Below are 25,631 nucleotides of genomic sequence, written 5' to 3'. Positions count from 1 at the left end.
ATATATATATATATATATATATATATATATATATACACATGTAAAATGTATACAAAATCAACTAAAATAGATTTTTTTCAAAATAACCTAGGATATTTCAGGAGAACACTTATTGCGATTTTTTATTGCACCCTCTGCCTCACGTCATTCACAGTACTTGAGCATCGTTTTCTAAAATTATATCCATTTTAAAATACATTATATTTTTAGACACTAAGAGAGTAACTGTTGTGCTGTGCCAATATTTTAAGAAAGCAAACAAAAGTACGAGTGCCTTTTAACAAATTCAACTATTTTTGTTTATGTAGTTTTTTTAGCGTGCCTATAATTTATTATTACTCCCTGGTTTGTGTTTTTAGTTAATTTCGTGGTAAATTCTGAACTAAAAATAGCGCGGTTTTATTATTTTCAAGACCGAGCTTTAGTAGGAATTTTCGTCGTAGCTTTTAATTTAATGTGAGGCGCCGCCATGTACTTCATAAGGGTTATTATATAACACTCAGGGAGATTACTTGAGATAACTACCTTTTATTAATGTCAATTATAGATGAGCATTCCATTTACATACAATATACGTAATATATATATATATATATATATATATATATATATATATATATATATATATATATATATATATATATATATATATATATATATATATATATATATATATATATATATATATATATATATATATATATATATATATATATATATATATATATATATATATATATATATATATATATATATATATATATATATATATATATACAGTGGGTGGCCATATTATTAGGGACACTTCGAATTTCCTGTAATTTTCATTATTAAATGAATTTAATGAGCAAATAATTTATTTTTTTATTGATTGGGGTGCTTTAATTAGAATTAAGAAACTGTATTATCATGAATTTAATAATACCAATTTATTTTTATCATAAAAAGTGATTTTTCTACAATTTCAAAAAAATCTTAATTTTTAGTAATAACACCCTTTGCTGCGATTACAACCTCCAAACGTCAGGGCATACTTTTTAATGCAGATTTTTGCATGTGCCAGAGATTAGGATTATTATGCCATACTCTGATAAGAGTTTCTATCATTTGCCGCTTGGTGGTGATGACTTCTTTAGCAATCTCACGTTTCGTTAGTTCCCAAAGGGTTTCAATGGGGTTCATATCCAGCTAATTCCCCGGGAAAGGCAAAACACAGAGGTTTTTTTCAGCCAAGAATGTGATAACACTCCTGACTTCATGACACGATACCGAATCATGGATTAACACATACTCTTCATCGCCAGGGAACCATTCTTGAGCCTCGGCTGGAGTCGACTTTTCTATACTCGCTGGTACTGGTCTTGCCTTATGGTCCCTTCCATGATAAAGAGGCATCCCATACCCTTAAATGAGATCACGGACCACAACATTATGCTAACAGGGTGTTTTTAACCCTCTCCACAAGGCAGTCTGGGTGGAATTTTTCTCCTGGGCCACGTCGGACAAATGAAGTTTTTCCCACCAAAATTTTAAATGTTGACTCGTCCAAGAAGCTGACCTATAATGTATTACCATAATTGCAAAAATACATATATTTTTATCTTCTTAATTTATTATATGAATACAAGTCATGAATACTCGATTCCAGTCCAAAACAGTCATATTCCGGAGTTCTTTGGCCCATAGGAGTCGTTTTTTCTTCATGCCTCAGTCAGGCGTAGTTTTTTGGTTGGACGTCGACCCATTAGATTTACTTCAACTAACCGTCTCTCAACTATCCTTTTGGATAGGTTGATTCCTTCATCGTTTATCAACAAAAATCAACAACAATTAGACAATCAACAGACATTTTATGATTTTGGAAATAGATGTCCCTGATTTTATGGGCACCACGCGGAATTGTGATGCTTTTTCTGCCTTTTTTTCCGACGCGGGCTAATTCTAGACGCAGGTTTTTATCAATTTTTCTTTGTACCCGATGGACTCCTGACTTCAAAACATCTGCAAGTGCTGCTATTTCTCTCTGGAAATATGTGGAATGAAGAAGTAAGGTTATAACTTGCCTACATTTTCTCGGAGATATGTTTGAAGACTTGCCCATACTTAAATTGAGAATATTATGGTTCAGTTCAAACTAAATTGAATTTTATTTAAAAATTAATTGAAATTAACTTATTGAATTAGCAAAACTAATAAATTATTAAACAACACTTACGTTTTTATGGTCTTGAACTCAAAAAACTTACACAAAAATGGTTTAAAAAAATATTAACTGAGCTCACACTAATATCATTTTTCACTAATCAACATTCAAATGAAAAAAAACTTACTTATTTGATATTTCACAGTATTGATACATCATCTTAACAATAATTATGATAACAGCAACAAAAATACAAAAGAAAAAATAATTATAATTAATTAATTTGACCAAAAAATTCATTTAAACTTGAAAATTACAAAAAAGTACAAGTGTCCCTAATAATTTGGCCACCCACTGTATATATATATATATATATATATATATATATATATATATATATATATATATATATATATATATATATATATATATATATATATATATATATATATATATATATATATATATATATATATATATATATATATATATATATATATTTATATATATATATTCACATCCGGTCAGTCAGGAGTCGTAATAATCGTTGGGTATGTATAAGGAGATGCATGAATGTAGAAGAGGCGGCGAAGAATGTTTACAAAGACAGAGTGGTGTGGCGTTCGATCCTCTCTGCCTACCCCTGCGGGGAAGCGGCGTGATGGTTAGTTAGTTAGTAATGAGAATTATTTTAAGTATATTTTATTTAAGCAAATTTGTTGTAGCTGAAAATCGACGCTTATTTTCATTTGTTTTACTAAGGAAAACTCTACTATACATCATTTGGACAGGTATTCCATATCGCATGAGTAATAATAATAATATTATATTAATTTGGATAATTTGTATAGCGCCATTTTCGTAAAATACTACCTCAAGGGCGCTTATAGGGTAGACAGTATTATCACGATAAAAATACTATAAAAATACGACATGTAAATTACGTTATATTTTCCAAAGTTATACATATTAAGCATAATGCGTCTGTGTAAAAGAAACACGTATTTAAACTACACAATGCCTATTTTTTTCTTAAACAAGTTTTAGAAGCTGTTCAAAGGAACCCACAATCAAAATATTTTGTCATTCGTTTTCAAGCTTATTCAAATGTTTGAATAGTTTAGATCTTTGATATCGTCAACCGTCTATTATGCTCTTCTTCAAACGGGACTGTTTAATGAACATGTCAATTACTAAATTGTATTAATGAATCGGCGTGCCGGCAACTAGCCCCGATGGCTGAAATGTTGTGAAAATGCTAATCGTCAGTGTGGCGGCGTCTGTGAGGGGCGCTTGCCAAACCCTAATGGCCAGCTAGCCTATTACATAAATCATTTCAGCAAGATTTAGCTTGTACATAATGTTGGTTTATTTCCCTTAAATGTGTTTTTGTATTTCGTACTGTCGTAGGCAATAGTCGTGATTATTTTCTAACGCAGCCAATTCGCGATAACTTCAAATTCTCACGACACCAAAATACAAAATCGTTTAGAAAACAACCATGAAAACATTTAACTTACGTATTAAAATCAAACACTGATGTTAAGAGTCAACTTAATTGTATTATAAGTATTATTAAAAACACATTAAAATGTGACAATTGTTTCGGCTTGTTATGGCATTTTCGCTTGTTAATGCGATACAATTGTCACTATTTTTTAAAATGTGTTTTTGATAATAAAATACAAATTAATAGACTCTTAAAATCAGTATTTGATTTTAATATTTAATAAATAAATTAAAATTCAAATGTAGTTCTGCGAATTAAACGCCAAATTTATAAATAAAACGTTTAACATTTTTCCTAGTCCAGTGTGTATAAAATGTCGTAAATGATTATTTTTTAATTTAAACAATAAATTTGACATCTCAATATAGATAGCGAAGCATACGGAAGTATTTAGGTATTTACAGGGCCTATGACCTATATTTTGACCTTTAGCAGGCTGGTCCTCAAAGTAACTTTCTCACATACGAAACAGTTCGGCACTCAGATATTGTTTATTTTTTAATTATAATAATGTTTTAAACATAAAATTGTTAATGAAATGAACTTCTTTCCTATGGTAATACGTTTGAACATATCAATTTTACTATGTAAATATAAATACGCATTTTACGATATGGGTCACTGCCCCTAAGGATTTTAAAGGTACGGAGTGGAAATGCTAAGTCATATTTATAACTGATCAGAATATACCTGCTATCAGTCACCGTGACGAGCTGCAACCATTTTCCGCCCTTGATTTCCCTCGAGGGATGACTACTCTGACTAAAGAGCCTTCCTCCGCCCTTCACAATAGATACTCATATCCTTTCGCATCGACACATGTAATATGGTTTCACATTGTATGTTTATATTCGTAGACAGATTTTATATTTTCAAGCTAAGTTGGAAACGTTTTCGTAAGTGCGTGAAAAAAACGTCTTGTGATTTTTTCTTGCGAAATCCGTTTTTGACGTGCTGGTTATTATTATATTAAAAGTTTAAATATTATTTCTAAATTACGAACTGAGGTACAATAATTATTAATACAATACTTCAAGCATCAAATGTAATATTAAACTAAAAATGTAATGAATTTCGTCACTTATCTCTAAATTTATTAAATTCATTTCTTAAAATTATGTTTATTTGTAAAAATGGTGTGTACATTGGTAGACTAGTATGAGTGGTCAAGGTGATAAATGGGCATATAGTGCATGTACAAATTAAACATAATTATTTGACTACAGTAAGGGATTATTATAAGTATAGCGTGGAAAGCAGGAATAAAGAATAAGAAGAGTTAAGACAGCGAGGGAGATTTATGCAAAGGAGGGATATGATGGACGGTTAGGATTCCAAGGGAAGGAAGAAATATTTCGGATTTTTTTAAAGGTGGTAATAGAGGGTAGATTTTGCTTATGGTAGAGGTAATTCACACAAGTCTGGACCTATGTTATATATACCACTTGATAATTTACTTCAATAACTAAACTAACTAACCATCAAGCCGCTTCTCCGCCGGCGTAGGCAGAGAGAAAAGAACACCACACCGATCTGTATTTGCACACAATCTTTGCCTCTTCCACATTTATACATCTTTACATGCATACACGTCGAATTGTTCCGACTCCTAACCTGACCGCCTTCAAGTATTTGAAATACTTGATCATGCCATGTTTGTTCTTGAAATTCGAAAAGTTTCCCCAAATATATTAATTGGAACGCCATTTGGAATATTCCGATTTTGACAGGTTTTCTGTAGATAATTGTAAATATATATTATGGATAATTGTAAATATATGTAATATAATACCTAGGTACCTACCTATACATTTTATTAAGTACTTACGAATAGTACCTACATAAAACAGTTCTACCACCAGATGTCGCATGCGTCGCACTGAATAAAACAAAAGACATCAGATAGAAAAAATAGAATATTCTGAACTATCAGAATCAGATAGATAGATAAAAAATATTGTAAAGATAAATTAAGAATAAACTTTAATTATAAACTTTAATTACAAAGCAACACATTGTTTATTTTATTATTATACACCCACTTTACATATTATTTACACCCAATTTACGAAGGAAAATATTACCACGTTATATATATATATGATGGATAGTTGTAAATATAATTCACGTTTTATTTCCACTCCCCCTATCTATGTATTTTAGTTCTAATTTTCCAATAACTTTTTTGAGATGACTCGTGACATTGACTTATCAAATACTGATCGAAATGGTATTTACAGAAGTTGAAAGAGAAAAATGTTGTTTAATGGATTTGACATTTAAACCGATGACAGATAATTTGCCTTCAGTAGTAATTTCAGGTAGATAAGTATTTATTTAGATATTTATATGGAAATAATTTAATTAGTCTTGATAATTTTTATTCCTCAAGGAAAATTTTAATTAGTTTTACATAAAGTGTAAAACTTGTGTAAGCTTGTCTAGGTCTGGGTATGCATTCGTGAAAGCCATATTGTTTATATTTTTCTTTTCCTACTTACCAATGGTTGGCGAACCGCGGCTCGCGAGCTACTAGCGGTTCTTTGGTGTCTTAAGTCCGGCTCAGCCACAAATATGCACAACTGACACTCTGTGCTAATATGGAAATACATATTAGTAAAAAAAATAACTTTATTCTCAGAACAGTAAACATGGAATAGCACAAACATAAGAATATCAAACGCCTTTTTTTAAATACATATTCTGTTCCTTTTTCGTGCGAACAATATTTTTCGAGCATGATTCGTCCTTATCAAGAGTAAATAGAACAAGAAATCGTAAAATCAAAGAGAGTCTGGATCATGCCTGAAATTAAAAACAAATACACCTGACTTGCCCAAACTACTCAACGAGATGCAAAGCCATAGTTTACATTTAGTTTTTGTCGTGATTTAATTTTATGGATACCTTACTAACAATTTAATTTTTACTATAAAATAATAATAAAGGTGATTAGTTTAATAATACCAGGTATGAAGTTTTATTTAATGTTCCCCATTTTATTTGAGACATAAAACTCTGAAATCTAGCTACGGCCTATGCAACACCGCTTATCATGGCCCTACTTAGGTTTTAACTTTATAGGTTTTATAGCCTATACCTACACGTGAGTGGATTTACAGAATGTTTAAAGTTACTATAATTTCTGTTAATTCATCAGTGAATCTAGGCAAAAAAACACACGCATTGACTGATAAGTTTTGCCGACCACTGTATTATACCATTTCTATTATTCATCCTGAGCTCATTCACTTGCTTCGTCTGTACTCCTGCAAATATATTCCCCTCCTATCTTCAAAGATCTGGAGCACAGTTCTGATCATTTTCACTCATCGATAAATAGTGAAAATGTGGTCGTTGGTCTTCCCACGAAGAACCTTTTTATTACGTTGTTATTTATATTATCCCTATTTAATTTATTTTCTTTGTAGAATGGCCTCGGGGGCTACGTTGCGTGTATAATTAATTAAAAGAACAGTATGAATCGTTTTATTAGTTTCAGTTGCTTTTGGCAGCCTTTGAAAATAATACAGACAAAAAATACTGTTCGTTAAAAAGGGATAACTACACGGATTTCAATTAAAATTCAGCTAACGAATTTTAATTACGTGTATTATTTTTTTCTTCTTCAGCCTTTGTTTAACGATTCCTACTTCTTATTTTCTCCTACCTTCCCTTAAATTTACTTCTTTTTTTTGTGTAAAACAGAATTTATAAAGCCCAGAGCCCAAAAATATTTCATCAAAACAACATTAGATGTTCCGTGTATTGGTCCATATTTTTTTATTCCTTTCCCCAAATGATTCAATTCGTCAGTTAAATTTAAAACAATAAATAATCTTTGTACTTACACAAACTTCGCATATTTTGTTAAGTTTGTTCATTTCCTTTGCTCTTCGCAAGAAGATTTTTCACCGCAAACCAAACCACACGCTAAGTTTTATGTTTCTTATTACATTAATTGATAGAACAATATTTTATTGAATATTCACATACACTTCAGATACAGTAAATCAGATACAGCATACCGTTAATGATTTATTATTCTTCGGGCTCTTTATATTCTAAATGTATTAAACATCAGACAAATGGTTTGTGTATCCGTGTATTTTAATTTTTAGTACTTGGATTCCATTTCGTTGATTGAAAGTAACGGTTTTAGTATTTTAACTTGTTGACCTATGAAGTGGAACTCTTACTCGTATATCGATATGGAAACATTCAGTTGCGAACAAAAGTACCCGACTAGCTACGTGGCTCCTGTTACGAGAGTACCGAAGTCAGATAAGAGAACGGGTATTGTGTAAGTTTAGGGATTCGTTTCCTCGACCGCTCGTATCTAATTCAATTTCGTTACTCCGTATCCAATACCAAAAACTCAATATTGTATCAAACATCGATCACTCACGTCTGGTTACGCGTGAAAATAAATGTACCCGAAACATCCATCATCTTTGATTTACTAAAAGTGTGCCATGTTTTGACGCCGCCATTATTTCGCCTTTCGCATATTTATCGAAAGCGCCAAAGAAAACATTATTCAAACGAGATATATTTGTCTTTATCGCTTTATCGGATTTAAAAAATTTATTCCGCCATTTTATGTTCCGAGTGATAAATTGCAATTGGTAGTACCTCGATAACTTACTGACAGACGCCGAGTTGATGGAAAACAAATCTCCCGTTGAATTTTCTTATCGAACATTTTGTTAGTTATCTGACAGACTCCGGACTCCGGATGCCTTTAATGTTCGCGAATCTCTGAGAACACTATTTAGAATTCAATTATAATAATAAGCCAATAGTAAATTTCCTCCTTTATGAAGAGATCTGCTTTATCTCCTTCCCACCTCTGCCGCTGCCACATATTATTGAATTAATTAAGTAAATGCACTTCGCTTGAATTCCTTCTATCTACGCCTTCCAACGGGCTATCGGTTTACGTTATTGGCTTGTGAAATTCCGAATGAATTCACCGCCATATCTTCAAAGGATCAACAAAGCGAAGCCTTCGAGAGGATAGAAAATTTATACCGTTTATAATATTCGATCGAATTTTCTCAAATTATATATCATATTCATAACCCTGATGAACATATAAGCATTTACACTCGATTTAATATTAATGGAATATACAAAATATATAAAATGAAGTCTCTTGTTTTTTATGATTATTATTTTTGAATATTTACCGTGCTCGGTTAGGATTTTGACTAATGTGTTTGAAAACGTAACACAAGCTTATATTATGTCTCCATCCATCATATTTTCACGAGTTAAACGGATCCCAGAATTTTGCCAATTGTAACTGATATATTTTCCTAGAGTTGACTTCATAAGTCAAATAAGCTAAAAGCTCTTCGTTTCTCTCGACATACTCGAGATAGCGTAGCGCGGCAGACCACCTACTACCACCTGGCGTCTTGGTGATAAGCCAAATTCGTTTTATTTTCTAGTTTGTGAGCAACGTTGGTATACGGCGATACAAATTATATATTATTATAACTTAGCGGGACTGTCTTGAAAGACATGCTAACGTTGTCACGGCTGATGTATAACACTCGGTACAATTCCTTAATTCTGAAATCATCCCACGAACTAGTCAATAATATTATTTTTAACCCAATATTTCCTGACAGTTGAAACCATTTTATCCTATCATAGATCTTTTTGTGTCGCTGAAATAGTAACTGTTTTCTCAAATTTACAAATGTATATATATATAATTATATATATATATATATATATATATATATATATATATATATATATATATATATATATATATATATATATATATATATATATATATATATATATATATATATATATATATATATATATATATATATGTATGTATATATATATTATATATATATATATATATATATATATATATATATATATATATATATATATATATATATATATATATATATATATATATATATATAAATATATATTATTGTTAACTACTGTATTCATAATTATCACGTACCAGCCAGGTATATTTAGACCAATAGTATTTATACAATAGTAGTAGTTTATTTTCCACTAGGCACATGCCTTTGGCGGTTCTATTGTATATTGAACCAAAAGTGATATAAACATTAATCAGTAACTACCTCTTGTGAATAAATAATAGTCTTTGTTGTATCGGAAGACATAATTTACACCCAGTTATTTTCGAAATATTTATTATTTATTTATCATTCATTTGTTAAAACGTATACCATTATCTTTTTTTGTCTTTTGGCGTCCGGAGTGTCATACTTTGTGTTTAATTATTTCGATGATGATCCTTGAGACTTATTTATATTGCTTTATAACAGTTATTTCCTATGGCGATATTTTGATTTTCTAGTAATAAATTCTTATAGACACGTAGTGATTGTTAAATATTGGCATAAAGTTGAATTGTTCACTAACTCGATGATACATTTGACGTGTATATGTATTTGATTTTACGATAAATTGAAAAAGTTGTGAACTTAATCAAATATTCCGGAAATTCGTTCGAATTCCGCATTTCCTAGCACGGAGCTTTTTCTCCCAAAACATAAATGTCGTGTCGTATAATAGGAAAAACTAATCAAAATATGCTGAGTCGCTATCAGTTCCTATCAATATATTTGCAACGTGGAAAAAGAGACACCGATTGAAATTGTTTAATAAGTTTTGTCGCGAAGAATTCATCCAGAAATTGACAACGTGTTATTTTTGCTCTATTTTTATACAAACAGTGTTGTGTTATGTAAGACCCTGAAAGTTTTTTCCCCCTGAAACTCGTGAAATTATATCATTTGCAATTTTATAAACACAAAAGTTTGTTTATTTATTTTACCTTAAAATGCCAATATCCTGTACTTTGGACTCTTTATGGCGTTTATTTTCTTGTAAACTCTATATAAGTAATTACAATTATTAATTAATACCTACCTTGAACTAGTCGCCAACTTGTATGACTTGTTAATTCGTATGTATATGGTTTGTTCTCGTATTTTATCAAGAATTTCCTATTTTTATTGTTTTTGCAGGATAGTGTTAAGTGGGATTACACCGCAACCCCTCGGCTGAACTTTTCATCCACTGGAGGCGCGGTCGGAGAAACGAACATATTGTAAGTAAATTGAATTAAATTAAAATCTGTATTCAGGATCCAAAAAATAGCAATCTGAGGCCTTTATCTTTAAAATTATATGTATCTATGTATAAATCATATTTAAGATTGTGAAAATGTTAAAAGTAATAAGTATTTTTTTGCCTGATTGAGTACCTAATATCATCCATTTTTGGACATCTCAACATAGATGAAGAAGAATATGGAAGTCTGGATATTGACAGGGCTTACGACCGTCTTAGGCTCGGATAAGTGATCACTTTACGCACGTGTTACATTCACCAATTCTACCCGTGATCGACAACCACACTACTCAAAATTTCGAAACTTTTGGAAATATTGATAAAAACCGTTACACGGTATGCGCGAGCTCACAATACCCATCTATGGTGGATTGAGGAGAGCATTTATTTATGATAGACTTTTTCCGTTTGTATGTGAGGTTCGAATTCTGGATTATATTCACATACTCGAGAAACGCTAGAAAACATGATTGATATTTTAGCTTATAATGTGACCAGTTATTAACAACATTTTTAGTGTCTCCAAATACTTGTTCACACATCTGGATTATCTCAAACTAGGAGTTATTTATAAAAAATAACTCTTGATTGGAGATAATCCAGATTTGTGAACAAGTATTTGGACACACTCAAAACGTTGTAATATTATCAGTTCAATATTCCGACATGTCAGGTTATATGTAAGCCATGCATGCTTATTTAATTAATTAGTTTATTAGTAAATCAATTATCTTGAACGTTGATATTATTGTCAGTTTGGTTTCCCTTCACTGAGATATTCATACCACCCTCGTCTGGCATCTGCCAGAGATACCAATTTCCTAGATGTAAACCAGTTTATTACCGTCATTATTCTGAACTACTTCAATTCTCCCGGATTACATTGCTTTGGATAATACCAGAAATGTATTATTATCCTATGTTGGTTGTTAAATAAACTAATTCAGACCATAGAAAGCAAACACGGCAATACTTAAATGAAATATATTTTACACTAAATGATCCTAATAATACCATAATGTCAAATTAATATTAGGTAGTAATTCATATAAATAATACATTGGACGAAAATAAAATACTTGTTTGAAATGTAACTTACTAACTTTTAGTTAGTTGGTTACATTTCAAACAAGTATTTTATTTAATTTATTATTAGATTAAAACCAATATTTTTAGCTTTTCCACTTTTTTATTTGACCAGCGACCGGGTTTCGTCGTTACCGACATCATCAGACTGGTGAGAGGCTATACAAACTGTTATGTTATATATAAAAGAAGGCAGGAGTTGATAACCATGATTTGATATAATTTTATGAGAAATTAATTTAATTTGAGTGAATTTAAGTATTGTATGATATTAAAAATATTTTTTATAAAGGTTTTTTTGTATTGAAAGCACGATTTTATATAAAGTTATAATAGATTTGCATTTTTTGTAATTGAATTTAAATTATGTAACGAAGTATCAGGAAATGCTGGTTGACGGCTCCTTCCACTACGCCGTGGTTGTCCGGGGGGAGTCCGAAGTTCTCTGAAATGTAAATTTCCCGGCAGTCATTTCTTATCGACAAGACATTAAGGCATCTATTGTTTCTTTTCTAATGGGTAAAGTAAGGGAGAATGAATGTGTGTTACTTGATCATTTAATATATCTTTATTATGACAATTTTTTAATCTATTTATTTCCAAAATTTCGAGCCTATCTAATTTTTTACCTTTACTACATTTGTGTAAGATTTTTACATTAACATTTTTATCGAAATCATGATTTGACTCTATCAAGTGGTTTGCAAAAGTGGAGTTTTCTTTTTTATTTCTCCAACTTTGGACATGTTCGTTTATTCTTATTTTAAACGATCGTCCCGTTTGCCCCACGTATTCAGCACTGCATGATCCACAACTTAATAAATATGAGCCTGAATTTGTTTCTTTTTCCCTTTTATCTTTATTATTAATTAGTATCTTCCCCAGATTAGAATTATTATAAAAGGCTATGGAACATTCATCTTTGTTCGCTAGTTTTCCGATTCTGTTACTCTATCCCCTATAAAAGATAATTTAGCCCATTTTTTAAATACTTTTGAAGTCTCTGTAATGAGAGCTTTATTTAATTGAGATGTTGCAAGTCTCTTTTGTTTTTTCCTAATTAATTGATCAATTAAACCACATTCATAACCGTTATTGGAGGCTATCGTCTTTATGATATTGAGTTCTGAATCAAATAAAAAAGTGGGAAAGCTAAAAATATTGGTTTTAATCTAATAATAAATTAAATATGCAATTCCATCACGAAGTGTCAGTGGATAATATAAATCTATTAAGTATTTTATTTTCGTCCAATGTATTATTTATATAAATTACTGCAGAATATTAATTTGACATTATGGTATTATTACCATAATGTCAATTTAATATTTAGGTTGTTTTTTTGGTTGTAATTTTATATTTAGTTGTATATGGATGATAAATAAAAATATGCCCGAAGATGATCAATACAATTGTCACTGTCTATTTCTAGATGTGGCGTTTAATTTGTAGAACTCCATTTTAATTTATATATAAAATTAGACCTAATGAGCTAAGTTAGTTAAAAAACTTATTAGACTCAAAAAATCATTGTTTAATTTAACATTTAATATGTAAAGTCATTGTTTATATCACTTCATTTACAAGATCGTCGATTTACGATTTATTGATCTTCAGGTGGTTTATTAGTTTTTGACGTTTAGGTAATATGATACTTCACCTATGTTAAGTATTAACTATACCTAACGTGGATAGACAATTACGTCTCAGTTTGTCTTATATACTTCCTTATTATTTTAATTCGATTTCGCTTAATTGTATAAGATATCCCTTTTCACTGTTGCAAACACAAATCTTCATTTTATTTACAAACGCCAATTTTCGGCTCTGGTCTATGAGAGAAGTAACCATTCAACCAAATTCATTAAGTAAATTTTACGGTGTTTGAAAATGATTCGGAATGCATCGAAACACGTGTCTTTGTAGATTTTAAGAAATAGTGGTATTTACTACTAAGTAATTTTTTTTAATTACAAATGGATAGGTTTTACCATTAAATTGACTGCCGAATCAATCAATGAAATTAATTTTTTTTCCATAAACCTATATTGTGTATCTAATTGTTATTATCATATTACCAGAATCTAAATTTATTAACAATAAAGCCTTTGTTATAGCTTAATAATTGCTTCGTTTGAGTTATGGAGCCATGTTTCCGTCGTTGAAAGAAATATATTTTATTTTTTTAGTACATGTACGATATTTTTTGAAGATTCTCTATCCGTAACATGGAAATTGTTTGCGCAAGCCGTTGGAAGTTTATCTCGTTAATTTCTTGTCAAGTTACTCGCATTCTTCTTGCCTCAGGACACAAATCAGAGGATGTAATTTCGCAATTGTCTCTTCTTCAAAGCACCGCGTGTGTAAAACGATACTGAATATCTCAATATACATATATATTTAAATAATGCTTTTCCGCTCCCATTGTAATACTCAGATTATGTATATTTCATCAAAGAAATCTTAACTCGTTTCGGTATGCCAAGAACTCACGAGCTATCTTCAAAGACTTTCGCTAATAATGTTTTCGTGTTCTCTTGTAATATTCGGATATTTATTTGGGCAATTCACTCTTATTAACTGCAGAAAGCTACACTAGAAGCAGATAGCGCATAGCAGGGTGAACAGGAATAGCGAATAAAAATATCATGTTGCTGCGATACCTGGTGTAGATTTCAGCGCCATTAAATATGTCGTATCTTTTCTTTTTATGCAGGTCACAAAACTGGATTTTCAATAAAAAAGTTGAAATTTAATGAAATGTTTCCCGGTTTACTGTAATATTAATAATATTCAATATAAGTGTTTTAAATAGTTTAAATACGTCTTTTTTCCATCTTTTATTTTTATTGTTACCAGACTTTTACATTTAAATAAACACCTCGAAAAAAATATTATAATTTGACTTGATGTGTTGGTCGGATTCGGTTTAAGTTTTATAAAAGTTAATTAATCCTTGAACAATATTGTTTAAAACTTTGCAGACTCCAGAAAACCTTTTACTGAAGCTAACAACATTATTAATACTGATCGACTACATAAGTCATTATTAGTTAACTAAAAAAAATAATACTGATCTATGGAATCGTAAGATTCGTAGGAACTTATACACGTTAATGATACACGTACACCGTGTATCAAATGTAGTTATTGTAACTGATCATAAAAAGAAACATAAAATAATATTTTATGATTCGATCCATCTTCGGTCTAACAGTACACAATTCATCATTAGTACGTAGATAATTGGCGCTGTGTATGTACGTTGTATTTTATGTTTAATATCCCTTATACACCGGATTTCAGGGGTAGTTCATAATATTTCTGCAGGGTATTAAATATTTAAATATATTTTTTAAATCACAGAAAAACATATATATTTAGTAACAACTCCGAACATCCTCGTTAAAACTTTTTACGTTCATTCGCATATTTTCAAAGACGTTATTGAAAGAGTTTGAGATATTAGAAAGACCCAGGTTCAAATCCTGTTGCAAGAAATAATTTTGTTTCATAAAATAATTTTGTATTTTTTAATTACCTTTTTCGTATTCAAAATGATATTAAATAAAAGGAAGAGTATTTTTTGGAAGTTTTGGTTTAACCACATTTTCCTATAAAGAAAGTGTGGTTATAATTGTTTATATTCTATAAAAAAATATGATAAACCATGTTTCCTACATACTCAATTGTATCTCTCGGCTGTGTCGGATTTTAATTTAAATATATTCTTTTAAATCTACGTTACCGGTTCGTTAGCGATATAACATATACATTTTTTTATCATAATATACAGAGGCAGGCTTACATGGATGGTAATTACGATATCGCTCGAAGGGTTTTCAGTATTTCGGTATTATTAAAGGATGATTATCCACCTTTGAGTTTGTCGGAAAGCTCAAGCTTCTTGTACCCCGAAAAAAGATTACTCTTAACGAATTCATTTAATTTTAGCTAAAACATACAGTGTCTTTATTCTTAATGAATCCTTCTATACATACCCTCTTTGATATAATTTCTTAAGTTATAATTGTGTAAATAACATGTTGTTCACAATTCAAAGAGACTATTTTGTACATCGGGGAACATTCTGCAAAATGTCGAACGGTTTTTACTCAATTAAAAAGTCTTCCGCATCACGAAGTTCTCCACTGGACAATGTTACATAGCTTAAGCTTATAATTTGACCAGATAATTTATTTACAACATTTTGAGTGTGTCCAAATACTTGTTCACAAAATCTGGATTATCTCCAATTACAGGAGTTATTTTCATATTATTTTTTGACATCTCATCAAAGATGAAGAAGAACATAAACATACATAAACATAACATTACATAACATTTACATACCGTAAATGCCCAGACTTCCATGTTCTTCTTCATCTTTGATGAGATGTCAAAAAATAATATGAAAATAACTCCTGTAATTGGAGATAATCCAGATTTTGTGAACAAGTATTTGGACACACTCAAAATGTTGTTACATAGCTTCATTTATTATTATTATCATAGTAGTCTTTTTCTTTCATGACCATTTTCTGGATATTGCATTTGTTGCTTCCTGTTCCTGGCATGTGTCCAAAAAAATTGGTTCTTTTGACATTAAAATAAAACTCTAATAGGTATGTTTATTATGTCCCTTAAAATTCATTCATATGTCACCCGTGTTGTTCATGTAAATTATTATTAAGTATATACTTACAAGTATTTTTTTTTTAAAACTTGTATTTTTTGTTCTGGCCTTCATTTTGATCGCTATCTAACTCTTTATGTTTTTTCTGTTTTTTTTGTTGTTAAAGCAATAATCGCCGCCCTATTGTGATGCAAGAAAATAAACAACACTCAAAAACCGTATTTTTTTCAAATCTATTTTTTTTTAAAGTTTCAATCCAAATTACAGGCGTAGCCGTGTACAAATATCACTTGTTATTTTAGGAAATAATAAATTAAGGCACTTTACTTATTCGAGCAGTTTTATAAACTGGCTAAATTACAGTTTTTCTCTTCAAATTATAATAATCGCCAAATAATTCAAATTTATGTAGTGCAAGTTTAAGACTTAACCCACACATGGGGTTGCAGTTTCCCTTAGTAACTACCTTGATAGCGCCATTCTGCAGCCCTTTCTCGTTTATAGCCTCCCGTACATCCCGGATGTATTATTATACTATCCACTATTGGAAAAGCCTTCATGTATAAACTTTATGAATTTTTCTACCCTTGTGTGCAAAGGGGATCTTATTTTTCAGTACCTATTAGAAGAATAATGCAATTGTGTGCAGTTTTTCTCAACCTGCAATCTGTGTTTAATTTTACTTTTTCGATGTTAATAAATAATAATATTATTATGTCCGCCTCCATAGTGTAATGGTCAGCACGCTCGGCTACCGTTCTGGAGGTCCCGGGTTCGATTCCCAAGGGGGGTAAAAATAAATATAAGTGATTTTTTCACTGTAATATTTATTCAATATTACCATGGACTGGTACCTGAAGCGGAGGGCTGATCACCTTTCCTTCATGTGTAAAACGATCATAATAACACTGCGTTTATAAGACACAGTGCCCTATGCACCATTGGGGTGCGGATAAGGGTTTTATTATTATTATTATATTATTATTTAATTTTATTTGAATTATTTAATTTTATTTTGACTCGTACACTTAACTATCTGCCTTAAAGATTGATGCAGTATCCCTGGGTGTACTTTAATAGCGGCACTTTGACATGCCTTCTCGCAATTTTTTATGGTTAATATTATTATAACTGCGCTCTTACACCGAGGGAATCCTTTATCGTCCCAATGGCGGCATGAATAGCAAATAAAATAATAACTAGTTACGTTAACAATACTTTATAGCAGTTTCGATATTTTTAGTTTCCTAGATTCGATTTAGCACCCTGTTCTTAGATTTATTTTGTAGTGTATAATAATAATTATAATTAAATTTATGATGAAAATCCTTTTTTACTCATCATTAAATATATATTTGGTAAATCGTGACTATTGCGACTGATCGTTGCATATTTAGGTTGCAAACAAAATTATCTAGCTGGTTAGAATATAACAGCTATAATAAAATTATCTAGCTGGTTAGAATAGCATTTCTATCAAAAAAATATTATAAAATGTGCCGATGTGGATAGTGAAAAGTTTGCACCAAATAATATTATATTTTAAATGTGTATTTAAAAAAAATATATTTGTTCCTCTCGAACAACCGTCGTAGAAATTCCAAACCAATAAAACAGTGTATTTAATTAAATTTTTCGGTGTGTCGCTCAAATGGTTATATTTTATTTGATATGAATATTTCATTAAATCCTAAATATCCTTCGGCCGTAAATCAAATGGTTAAATTTAGTATTATTAGTGTACTTTACTATCACGATCAACTCGACTATAAACACCCTCAGTTAACCTTTCCAAATTTCATGGAAAGTTCTGTACTTCGTTATCTATAACGATTCAGGGATTCACCGAACGTACACTCAATATATCTATTCGTATCTGTTGACAATTTGATATACGACAACTAAAACATTTTAAATAGGAAAAAAAAAACTTTTACAACATGGTTCGCCATGTTCACACCTATTATCTCTTTCTTCAGTACGGTCGGCGGTGATCATTATTATCTTGTTAACACGTCAATAGTATTATCATATGCAATCGTCACACGATCTGATATTCTCAGAACGCGTATATCCGATGATTTATTGTAATAATGTCGAAAAAACAAATCAACATGTAACATTATGCTTGTGTTGGCTCTATGCCGGTTCTTAAATAACCGTCTTAAAATAAATATGTATGTACCCAAATATAATTTTGCTGGTTAAATTAATTTACATTAGCGTCAACGCGTATAAGTCTTTGGCTATGTACCTATGTAATAGATGATCGCATAATTGTGGGGTAGCATTAAAATGCTCCGGTGGTAAGACGTCTTAGCAAATTTTGAAGAAGATTTATAAAGCCGATGAAGACAGTGATGAAATAGTGTAAAATGGAGACGTGCCTAGACGATTTTGCAATTAGGAAGTTACACTTTACTTAAGTTAGCTCTGGATATAAGGTAAATTATGCAAAATATACTTGTTTATCTAACTTATGGATGTATATTCAAAGATTAAATACATCATTTTGGTATTAGTTATTATGTTAACGTAAACTAAGTCGTTTTTACTTGATTGTATATCACGAAATCTATGTTCAAAATTAATTTGTATTAATTATGTTGGTAAATTAATTTGTATTAGTAGCAGGGATTATGTAAAAAAAGACAAAGGGATCGCGCAGAATTCCCTAATCTAATGAAGATTATAAATCAGGCTGTCTTTTAATCGTATGTAAACGGAATCCTTGTAAAATCCTTGAATATGCGAAATTTTATATTACAGAAAACAAAATCAAATTGTTTCTGAAATTCTAAACAGATTAGGGGTGGTTAGTCAGTCAAAATTAACCTTTAAAAATATTAATTATCATTGAAACATTTTACATGATAGATAACGATTTTTTTAAATTATCTTGATAAAATTCTTTTAATTGGGTTTTATAGACCTTAAATTTAATGTCCTTATAAAAATAATTTTGATAATTTTCCTTTAGTTTGTTATGAAGTCATTTTTCTCGTGATAATACTTGAAATATTGAAGCTGAAATCAAGTTGTCGGAGTAACGAATTCACGATGCCTCTTCGGTCTCTATCAAATTATGTCAGATATTAATTTGCTTTGATAAAAGAAACCCCTTTCCGTTGCCAATTTTGTAGAGCTTGTTCCTACTGACTGCTTGTTCATGAATTCTTGCAAAATAAACTGGATGGTCTAATTCGTCTACTTCGTTATCTCAAGGATTTCTAATAAATTTGATACTATCTTAAATCTGATTTCCGTTTATTTGTACATCTAATATTTGCGATGAATTAAAAACTAAAGCAAATATTTCAAGCAATTGTGCTACTACATTAAATATACATGTATAGTGTGAGGATATTTTAAATAACCACTAAATATAGTGCAGTCCGAAAAAAATATTTAATGAAATAATGTCCTTTATACTATATACAAAGAAAACGCTGTTTCGTTTAGTAGTAGTACGTACAAGTATTATTTTATAATAATTTATCGGATTTCATTTTGGATATCAAAATATGTGTGTAACGTATCATATGCGATCTCCCAGCCGCCTTTGGCTTCAGGCGAGCACTGCCGAGAAATGCTGCCCACTGAATAGCGTAAATAATCCCAATTTTCTGCGGCGTCTTCCCGTCTAGTCTTGATATTCGCCCTTCTGAGTAATGGTCACAATACACTTTTATTATTTTGATCTTCGCTTACATTGCACACGTCGACACGCTAGGGGTGGTTTTTATCTCTTCTCAGTCTACCCTTGTTTTTCTCTTCTGGTAAAAATCCTAGAAAAGTGCCAAGATATTTCAACATTCCTTAGATAAATCACATACCCGCCGCAAAAGGTTCAGTTTGTATGTTGGCAGAGTTTACTCTGCTATACATCCTCGTTTGCCATTTTTCCCCGCAGTCGCTTTACGTATGAATGATTTAGAATTCATGTTTTTTTTAAATAAATTTTTATTATCCGGTTTTTCATGTGAAAAGCGGTCACTAACCCATATTTTATACACATCATAGTTAACTTCAATAAAATATTTTACTGTGAAAATATTTTTTTAATCCCTCTCTGATCCCCCAGTTCTTGACAAACATCATGATGATGGTCCCCTCTGTCCCTCGGAACAGCTCCTGGACTCAATCCAATCACGAACGTTTCGAAGCCAGGATAGTTGCTTTCTCCCGATGTCACATCTTACTACAATTTTCCCTTTGAGAATCAGCTCAAGCACCTAATACTAATGAAGCGAAAAATGTAATGTGATTTTTTACAAGTATTAAAATATCACTATTCAGATTTTCCAATAACCCTTTTTAATTATAAGAATATTACTTTGTCGGTTTTAAATATTTTTGAATATTAATTATTCAATATTAATATTTTCATTTCTCATCCCTCTACTCACCAAGAGAGTTGAAATAATTTACTTTGATTTATTTAAATCTCACGGGAATCAAAACCGGGACCTGCAGCACGTCAGCCAAATGCGCAAACCACTATACTATGCATTCAATCGCCTGTTATAACTAACAAAAAAGACGATAAAAAAATTGATTGTTAATAACTCATTAGGTGCTTCACGAAGAATATATGTAGCAGTTATCTGGCGTTCTATTGAATCTCCCCACTCTCGGCCTTGTAGTAAAACCGGGTGATGATTAGTTAGCTTTAATTAAGTTTGTACCTTTTCAAAAATCTTAATGAAAATCTTCAATTAAAAATACAATTTATTAAAATATATCACTTTTCCTTTGAAATTGTTAAATTTCTTCCACTTGATCATCTTTCCTTTTTGGCTAAATGCGGTTTTGCCACCGTTATTGGTGTTTGCTTTGCCACCAGAATGTTTGCGAAAATCCTCAGTTATAATACGGCAAGGTTTGTTTTTCAGCGTCAGGGATTTTAGGTAGGATACGTATTTTCAAGCTTTTGTGCTATTTTACATAGTATTAAAGCTTTTTCATATGTTCTCTCATTCATGTTTTCCGAAAATCCTGTTATTTATTTCATATGTTGAAATATTAATGCCTATAAATTAATACGTGTTTTGTGATTTTTCGTTTTAGTTTATATTTTAGTTTAAAGTTTCTTATACACACTCACATACACACTTGAATGTTTACTATCGCATGTCTTTAGCTTATGATCTTGTATTTAATCATTTATTATCATCTAACGACAGTACATATATGTGTATAGCATACAACGACATTAACTTTTGATAAATCGTCAGTCGTTTCTTTTTTATTAAATGGAGTGACGAAAAAATATCTACTTCTTGTTACCGAAGATGTCTCTGAATGACTTACCTTTTTAAAACTCTTAACTGCCCAGGCCATGGAAACCCCTCCAATGCCCACAGGGTCCATATGGGCCTGAATGTAAAGTATTATATTATTGATTATTGCTCGACTACCGTTTTTTTTTTTTGGGCTGGCAACACTTTTTTTGTAACACTGACAATACTGCTTCATACCAATTTACATTTATTCCGTTACATCTAATTTCCAATAAAAAAAATCCTGGGTAGTTAAGCAATCAAAAATTTCTTGCCCATATGGACCCTTGGGGCAGTCACGGGGTAAAAATATATATATATAATATATATATATATATATATATATATATATATATATATATATATATATATATATATATATATATATATATATATATATATATATATATATATATTATATATAAATATATATATATATTTTTATATATATATATATATATATATATATATATATATATATATATATATATATATATATATATATATATATATATATATATATATATATATATATAAATATATATATATATATATATATATATATATATATATATATATATTTATATATATATATATATATAAATATATATATATATATATATATATATATATACATATATACATATATACATACATATATACATATATACATATATATATATATATATATATATATATATATATATATATATATATATATATATATATATATATATATATATATATATATATATATATATATATATATATATAAAACCTTTACCCTTTTAGAAAACATGTCTATTAGTTAGGATTTTAATCAAATGCCTTGTTTAGTTTTCGTCTGTTTCGTTTTAATTTGCAATTCGCGTGTTCTCTTTTTAACATTTAAAACATGGTAATTTTTCCAATGCGTACAACAAGTATATTTTTGTGTCCTGCCGCGTAATATCATATCTCATGTAATTATGGTACGGGAAAACAAGGGAGTGTTCATTAGACTGTGTATCTACATAACTACAATATCATTTGGTTTATTATTTGGGAAATTTATAATCAAATAATCTATTTTTATTCATTGATTTGTTAATCACTTTGTGGTAAAATTTATCCATTTTTAATTTAAGTTTTACGTAGTAAATACCACTTCTTCTTAAAATCTTAATTCTATACGGTGTTGCAATGATACAGAACGCATTGAAACACGTGTCACAATAGATTTTAAGCAACAGTGGTATTTATTAAGTAAAACTTAAATTAAAAAAAAAAACAAGCAAATAAACTACGTCTTTCATCCTGTGTCCAAATAAGAACTTTTCATTGATATTTCTTTATTTCTTATACTGAGATTAGGAAATGTATTTGAATACACTTAATTTACCGACAAACAGATTTATAGACTAATATGATTGACCTTTTACGTTGTGATTAAATATAAATTTAATTATAATTTTGATAAAAAAAATCTTTTAGCTGAATTGAACCAGAAAACAGTTTAAATTCTGAATTTTATTTTTTATATCTACAGTATTATACAGTTCGACAACCTCCTCTCACCTGAATGCACTTCGAATAAAAGTATTTTTAGAATTTTCCTATAGTTCCGTAAATAAGGAAACGATCGACATCCAATGGAGTTCTATTTCCGGTTGGAGTTTCCTAGTCTATAACTATTTACTTGGATATTCAGTCGTTGAAGGGATCTTCCTTCCATATATTGCGGAGGCCCTTTGAACTCGCGTCTTCATGAGTCGATACATTTGGTGGTTGTTCAAGAATGAGTTTTTTTTATAAATAAAATAATTTTACCCTCATTGAAAAAAAAAATAGAAAATATTATTTCGTGAATGTTATGAGACATATTTATCCATTATCGATACCAAGATAATATTCAGTTAATAAACTGGATTCAAAAGTACTTAGAGGAAATTCACAGAATGGAATTTCAGAATGCGGACGACCACGCAATATGTCCTCCTGTCTTTGCGCGCGATTAAAAACAAAAAATATTGAAATTAGAATTTTTTCCAGTAAATATAAAGGATTAATATACATTTTAAAACTCCTCACCTTTCAATGCCTCTTTTCTTTTCAAAATCATATATTTATTTCGAAGAAAAACATATTTTTCCAATACTTATACTTTATTTTAACAAAAAAATACGTCAAATGTTACCTGGGTTTAAAAAAAAATATGTTGCGATTTAACGTATGTTGGGGCTTGATTGCGTTCAAAATCATACCTGAATAACTTCAAAGCATAGTCTAAATTTTAATGACATTGAAATATGTTAATTTTTCAATCTGTAGCGAATATTTCGGTAAATATTTCAATGGATAAATGATGTTCTCCCAACACCTTCAAACGAATAAAAGGTGCTCCTTGTAGATCAATAGTTAATGTCAATGTATTCAGTTGTTCAATATTGAATAGGATATAATTTTGTATTCAAAGCGCCCTCATACAGCCGATTTAATAACGATCTTTGCCGTAAATTATTTCCAAAGCGTCGGTGGCCTTATACGCGTTTGTTATTAGATCTCAATCATCGTACTATACAAGTACATAATATTCCCGTTTCTTCCCCCCGAGCATAAACCCCTTTACCCGAGACACCTGTCTCGCATTGCTCGCGCTGCTAACGGCGCGAACTTTAACATTTCAAGCATCATTAATCTGTTCTTTGTCTTCGTCTTCATCTTGCACCATTGTTTCTAAATCTCCTTGATAAAACTACGCCGCTTATCAATTACTAATTAGTTATTCGATATTTAGCATATTCAAGCATTCGCAGGTATACTCTCTGCTATACAGATTTTATTATTAATTTATTATTAGATTAAAACCAATATTTTTAGCTTTTCCACTTTTTTATTTGACCAGCGACCGGGTTTCGTCGTTACCGACATCATCAGACTGGTCTGACCTCATCAGACCAGGCTGATGATGTCGGTAACGACGAAACCCGGTCGCTGGTCAAATAAAAAAGTGGAAAAGCTAAAAATATTGGTTTTAATCTAATAATAAATTAAAAATGCAATTCCATCACGAAGTGTCAGTGGATAGTATAAAAAAAAAAAGATTTTATTATATCGTATAATGAGTTTCTATCATAATGTCAAAGCAAAAGAGTTTAGTCAAATATCTAAGGAAACTACTGTACTATGATAAAGTACTGTGTTAATTTCCTTGTTGAAAATTACAATTAAGATACAAAATGTCACATTTTTGTGTTTATTTTAGATATTTTTATATTTGAATGATTGCCTTTTTTATTGTTAAACGAGTGGACACTTTCCTTAAACCAATCCATCGAATACAATTTTCCGATGAGATATTGAGGGGTGAAAATGACGAATTTATTTTATTCCTTTAAAGGTGTATTTTCTACAATATTTTGGCACCATCGATGTATTGTAATATCAAATAATCAAAACACTAACCCAAAAACGTATAATCTAACCTTGGAAAATCGTTAATTTTTTTTTATGAATAGGATGGATAAATTGATAGCTTTGCATTTGTTTCCTTGAAATAGAAACGCTCAATTTCGCAGCGTAGTAATATCTATTTTCAGTGGTTTTGAAAATGATATGATTTAAAAAAGTTTTTAATTGAAACATAATATTGAAACGTGATATTTTGTATGTTTGCCGGTCCTCAATTATTAGCAGTAACATTGCATGACCCCCCACCCCCCGCCCCTCTCCGCACAACCCCTCGCGCCACTAACTCTCCCTCGTGTCCGGTCTTTCTGGCTACTCTTCAGAATTATTAATTTCACAAGTAACCCTCTCTCCTGTCGCCCTGACTGAGGAAGCTTATCAATC

At 30.2% G+C, this 25,631-nt stretch overlaps 1 protein-coding gene across 1 annotated transcript in view; it reads left to right on the top strand.

The window, feature by feature from the left end:
* The window catches only part of LOC148310037 (adenylate cyclase type 1-like), a 181,050-nt gene that overhangs the window by 45,820 nt on the left and 109,599 nt on the right, over window positions 1-25,631 (top strand). Inside the window, exon 2 of the mRNA XM_088259121.1 lies at window positions 10,691-10,773. The gene's annotated coding sequence lies outside the window, so the exon portion shown is untranslated. The remainder of the gene's footprint in view (window positions 1-10,690; window positions 10,774-25,631) is intronic.

The sequence above is a fragment of the Brachycentrus maculatus genome, unplaced genomic scaffold (genome assembly GCF_059751285.1).
Source record: "Brachycentrus maculatus isolate JH-2025_06_01 unplaced genomic scaffold, ASM5975128v1 h1tg000110l, whole genome shotgun sequence".
NCBI lineage: Eukaryota > Metazoa > Arthropoda > Insecta > Trichoptera > Brachycentridae > Brachycentrus > Brachycentrus maculatus.
This window is presented reverse-complemented; position numbering and strand designations above follow the sequence as displayed.